The sequence below is a fragment of the Aplysia californica genome, unplaced genomic scaffold (genome assembly GCF_000002075.1).
Source record: "Aplysia californica isolate F4 #8 unplaced genomic scaffold, AplCal3.0 scaffold00026, whole genome shotgun sequence".
Taxonomy (NCBI): domain Eukaryota; kingdom Metazoa; phylum Mollusca; class Gastropoda; order Aplysiida; family Aplysiidae; genus Aplysia; species Aplysia californica.
This window is the reverse complement of record NW_004797296.1, coordinates 879,832-886,375: the sequence shown is the minus strand read 5'-3', so window position 1 is coordinate 886,375 and position 6,544 is coordinate 879,832.

Sequence of the window (6,544 nt, the reverse complement as noted above, 5' to 3'; positions counted from 1 at the left end):
ACAACAACAACAACAACAACAACAACAACAAACAACAATAATAACAACAGCAACAACAGCAACAGCAACAGCAACAGCAACAACAACAACAACAACAACAACAACAACAACAACGACGACATTGCAGTCACAAAACAAAATAACCGAGCAGTTAGAAACCTTATATGAAAATTGCCACATTATTATTTGATAAAGTTTCAGCACGAAGCCAGGCTTTTTTCGAGATCACCTGACCGTGTTTATGGCCACAACAAAAATGCGGAACAAAGGGCACTGATGACTATATCCCGACGTCGCAAATTATTATTGTATTTCAGCTTTTCAGGGTCAAGCCACGCCAATTTGTCAAAGCGGCGCTGAATGGGCGGAGCTATGACTGAGCACGAACACGCCGACAAACAGTTAACTCTTTAAGGTTGTTGTGGACACGTTGACACATACTAATTAACCATATTGTGTCTGATCAGTAACAGACCAAAGGCAATGTTACGACATACTCCGAGTTATCATACAAAAATCATAAATATGAATTTGCATAATATTTCATTGTATGGTTACTTCTTAACGTTTCCCATAAAGAAACAGAAATGCAAAAAAAATATGTGTGAATGACGGAGTTATACTTTCCCCCCCAAAGTGTACGTAAAAGCTCGTTTTTAAGTAGGCCTACCTATCGTTGAATTACCAGAATAGGTGTCTTCAATGAGTAAAGGACGTTAATGAGAGACTGAAATTTGAATAAAGAGGAGCACATCGATACAATAATGGTCATTTGGTGCCGGGTAAAAATAAGACTGACAAACAACAGAGGGAAAGTAAAGAAGAAGAGCCTACCGAAGACGCCCTCTAAACACCCGCTGGGTGACTGACGAAAACATCAGCGTGAAATTCATTGCTCGAACAACAATTACGAATATGAAACAGTACAGCAGGATCACTGAGCATACAGTCGTCTCTGGTAGTTCATAAATGTACTTCTACACTTTCTCTGTGATGTGACTGTAGGTTTGTTTTGATCCCCTCCCCCCAATCCCTGCTCTTAGTGACCCTTTATTTTCTAAAACTCATGGAGTTTTTACTGCTCTGTCGCTACATGGCTCTGCCCTATCAGAGATGGACTTTAAATTTGTAGTAGGTTTACTCTATTGTTAACTAATATACACAACCGACGTCTTTGATGTAAGCTTACAACAGTTCGGTGCTTAATTCGTCACCGCACGCAAAGATCTGAGTTCGTTTCTTGTGAGGAGAGAAATTGTTAGGGAGTCCCTCGATCTTTCTGTTGGGACGATGTATCCCTCTCTGCCTGGGTAGGATCGAAGCTCGCATTCTAAATGATATACTTTGTGTTGATGTGGGTGTAAAACTACAACATTTAGAAAAAGCTACTTTTGTTGGTTTCCGTTACTATGCCAATGGGGACTTCTTATACTCATGTTGTTCAGTAAGTGTTCACAACTCTACGCCTGCTTGGCTGTGTCCTATCGGAGAAGGACCATTGAGGTCAAAAAGCTACCATTTTGGAGCAACACAACCGATGCAGAACTACAATTCAGAACTAAAAAAACCCAAACAAGTTTGATTATGAAGAACATACATTTAGTTGAATTCATACGTTTTGTGCCTAGATGGAAGCTTTTGTCCCACCCATTAAGGGAAATCTGGACGGCCCCCGACTCTGTCCCTTATAGTGGGGATGCCCACTACCGCGATCGGGACGAGTCGGGTCCGATCGGGTCCGATCGGGTCCGATCGGGTCGATTTGATAGTCGGGGTTAGACAAGTAAGGGAGCAAAGCGGTCATCGTGGCACAAACTGATCGGCTCGGTCGGTGACCTGCAAAAACATACGCGTTTTTCTTCCCCAGGCCTGTGAATCGCGTGATCTGGTGGTTTGCAGCCAATCACGTGTCCATGTTGACACTCAAAATCCGGTGGCGCCCTCTTCGAAAAAGTGCGGACTTTGCGAACAGAGTTACCCTACTTGTGAGAAAAACAATAAAAGGGAAACTAACAAAATGTGCTATACCTATTCTTTCTCTGAAGAAAAGAAAGAGAGCTTCAAATGAAAGACTGCAGCACCATCTGAACCAATGTGCGGACTTCCGCGGACACTTTTTTGGCCAAGTGAACTATCTTGTTATGAACAATCTTTGATCATAGAAAGTTATCGATGTAACTATTGTAACTCATGTTTGTGGGATTCCAGGTGGCCGCAGCACTGCAACTGGGAACTGCAGAAAGGAGCCATGGAAGACATTGAGGTAAAGGTTTCTCTACTTTAACTTCCAGGTCGTCGGGTACAATCGAGGCGGGGTTGTAGTGTGTACAGAAACCACCAGAAAACGACCCGACCCGACGACCGGACCCGATCCCCTCACGCTATTAGCGAATGAATCTGTTAAATCCTAAGCTTTTTTATTCGGCGTGCCTACTACGGCTGGATCGAGCCGATCGCCGGACTCGATCGCCTGAAACTGAAAACAAACATGTTTGTTTTCGATACGATCGAGTCGGGCGATCGGCTCGATCGGCCGATCCCATCCGTAGATGGCCCTCCGTATTAGATCCCATAAAGCCAAGTATGAATCCGAATGGCAATGTGCATTGGCTGTACACCACCACATCAACACCTTCCCTAACGTAACCCTGTACATATTACCGACCTTTAGCTACCCTTATGCCTCCTTCGCGGACAGAATTCTTCATATTTATGCTTGCTTACCGACACATCTTTCGACTGCCAAGCGCAGGGGTAAATGAATACATTATGCTCGCGAGCCTAGCTCTTTGTCATTCCTCTTTTGTGACTGCATCGTGCCAACCTCATGCAAATTTTATTACACCTTCCACAGCAAAAGAAGTCCAGCTCTCTAGCTTGCCGTCTTTGCAGATGAAAGAAGACATTATTTCTCTCTTTGCACAGCCTAGTCACAATGCAGGAAGATGATAAATGTATACGTTACCTTGTGTGATACGAGGGAGAGACCTTCGTGTTATTTTTGATAGTTTACAATGGTCTTGTTTAAAAGGGAGCTTTTTTTTTAAAGAGCTAGGGAGCGATATGTTTATGAATTTGAAAACACCATTCATGGCTCTTCCCTTGAGGTGCAATCAGCTGTAAAGATATGTTTTTCTTCTGTGGAAATGTGATCATACACATGTACACACAGACTGATACACACACAAATAAATAAACACATAAACATACACACTCATACACGTAAATACTCTTAAATACATGTTTATATATTATGCACACACACACACACACACACACACACACACACACACACACACACACACACACACACACACACACACACACACACACACACACACACACACACACACACACACACACACACAAACCACACACAAACAGAGACACACACACACGGATGTGCCTTCAGTCGGGTATTAAATCGCTTTATATACAGCCATAAACCATAAAAACATGAACACCATTACGTACGCGGCTATATTCCCTCATCTGAAACGGTACTACGATGTTTTGATTGAGTTTTTAGTCTAACACCTCCAGAAATTATGGAAAAGTAATGTTGCACCTCGCAGGACAGACCTTTAGTTTTTGTAAGAGTTTTACGGCACTTGCAACACAATGGGGTTATATAAGTGCCGAAGATTAGAGGTGTTACAAGAGAGTAACAAACATGAAACAGAAGGAGGAGAGATCAGGACGATAGATGTTCGATAGGAAAGAAGGAGCAAACTACATCAGAGCACCTGCCCACCACCCACTGGACAGACCTTTGGTATGTTGGGCAGTGAAAGGAAAAGAACATCAAGAAGTAGAGAAATGTAGTCGATCAGATTAAACTGGATAAAGAGAAGCACATCGGCATACTAATGGCCATATAGTGCGTGGACATAGTAAGACAAATTATAGTCAGAAACATCAGACACAAAGGAAAGAAGTAGGAATTACAACAGTGGCTTCCTCCAAGTCTTTGCAATAGAAAATAGTGACGGGATATAAACACAAACACACACACCCATACACAAACATACACACAGACGCATACATACAAACATACATACAGACGCATACACACAAACATACAAAAAAAGGCACACACATACACTTGGACACATACACACACACGCACGCGCGTGCGTGCAAATGCACATAATATACCTGCGTATGCAAAATATAAGTAACGCAAACTGTCTAAACTCGCAGATAGCTTTGAGAATACGAAATATTGCTGATATTCACGGCCTCTCCTAGACGTCCATGTTGGTGGGTGGTTGTCGTGTGCTCTGGTGTGTGCTCTGGTGTGGTTTGTTCCCTTTTCCTCTCTAACACAAATATCCTATCGCCCTTACCTCTTTCCCTTTTTTGTATTTGTTACCCTCTTGTAATACCTCTAATCTACGGCACTCATTGTGTTGCAAGTGCCATAAAACTCTTACTAAGACTAAACGAAGGCGTCCTTGTGATAAATCAGGCGCTGGCCCATCTTCTACGGCATAGAGGTCAACTTTGCCTGTTTCAAAGAGGAATAATTATTGATTATATAGACAAACATCTCCTTTATCATGGCGCTCCTGCGGAAAAATGTTATACAAACGCAATACTAACAGGATACAATAAGCCACTGGTTACACTTTCTTTTCTGTGACTGGCACAGCTAAATACAGAGATAACTCTGCTCTGAAACATTTGAGGACGTTTTTTACAGATACGACTTTTTAGCACTGACACGTACACCCAGTTCTCTGTCCCATCTCAATCCTTGACTATCGCGAAATTATCTACCGTGAAATTCCACACTGCTGCATTATCTGAATTCTTTTATAACCCGTCAACACAAGGTATTTGATATGAGCCTGTGTCAGAAAGATCTGTGTTTCCACCCCGGGCTGAAACACGTCCTCTATATTTAAAGAGTGTCGCCACTTTCTGGAAGTTAGCGTGAAAAAAAGAACCAAACGCGTTGCCGTTTCCCTAGGTCTAAGTTGAAAATGATTATTTTTATTATTTTTTCCCCTCTCGGTCTGATGCCCTGACGGGAAACCCAACGCTCAGCCTAAGATATGATCTCTGTTTTGTATAGTAGGGCTTCTAAATAAAATAGTCCAACGTCTGTGCTGTTAACTCATTCAAGACGCGCGTACTGGTCCTTTGACAACGCTCGAAGACGCGCTGTTTTACGACAGGGTTATCCCACGGCAATTGACGGGACATTTGGACTACTCTTTCTTACAATGATAACACTGATTCAACATCAATTAATTTTTTTCAACTTAAGATGATAAGAACATTTGAAAGACTTATTAAGAATCATAATAATATCAAATGCAGTCTTTTGAAAAAAAAAGTGCTTTATGCAAATTGTGTGACGAGTTTAGTTTCGGTAATTGACGGAACAAATGAGATATATCTTCATCTGTCCAGTCAGTTACCGTGGAATAGCCTGAGGTTAAAAAAAAAAAAGAAGCATTGATTCGTTATCCATACACATCCAATTCTGTTTTCTTTACCTGAAACTTTAAAAGATAGACCCAAAAAAACACATGCATTTATGAAGTATGTAAACTTGCGTTTCTGGATTGTGCATGGCGGTTGGAAATGAGCCAAAACATGGTCTGTATTTGGTGCTGCTGAACAGCCGCATGTGCCCGTTTTGCCCGCTTCTTCCTTAAAGAGTTAGAGTTAATGGTTAGGCTCTTTGTCGTGTCAGGCAGAAAACTTGTGTTTGATTCCCATCTGGAGAAGTTCGTGTATTGCGTGCGCCCTGTGTATGTTGGGCTATTGTATCCCACTCCTCTAAAAATTCATCCTGACGGGAATTGTCGAAGCAGCCAACCTCCCACTTATTTGTCTAAATTGAATCGATGCGGGTGTGGCCATTTACAGTCAATTTATAGATAGAAAACAAACAGGAAATACATTTCTAGTACGTATTAGTGGTTGGTTGGCGGAAGCTCTGGTGTGGTTTGCTCCTTCTTTCCTATCAAACATTTATCGTCCTTATCTGTCCTTCTTTTTGTGTTTGTTGCTTTCTTGTAATATCTTCGGCACTTATATGACGTAATTGTGTTGCAAGCGCTGTAACATTCGTACTAAGACAAAACATTATACGTTCTCAGATCTGCTAGGGTTAACATTTTGAAATTCCCATCCATTTTGTCTTACGAAGTCAGTGACGTATGTAACAATTTCTTTTTCTTTTTCTTTGACAAATTTCTTTTACAGACATTAATTAGTGGTCTAATTGCATACTAAAAATTAACAAAAGTCTCAGGCAAAAAAAAAAAGAAGAGTTTTTTCGCCGAAATAGATTTACAACAGCAAACCAATTCTTTACCTCGCTCAGAGTTGCCTTAAACTTACATGGTTTCTTTTTCTTTTACGGCCAGGGGTAGGCAAAGGTCACAACATTTCCTTGTTCTGTTCGAGTTAACGGATTTATTTTCCGGATATAAACGTAGACTAGAAATGTTGGAATCTGGAACGGTAAATTAGTTCTCTCTCTCTCTCTCTCTCTCTCTCTCTCTCTCTCTCTCTCTCTCTCTCT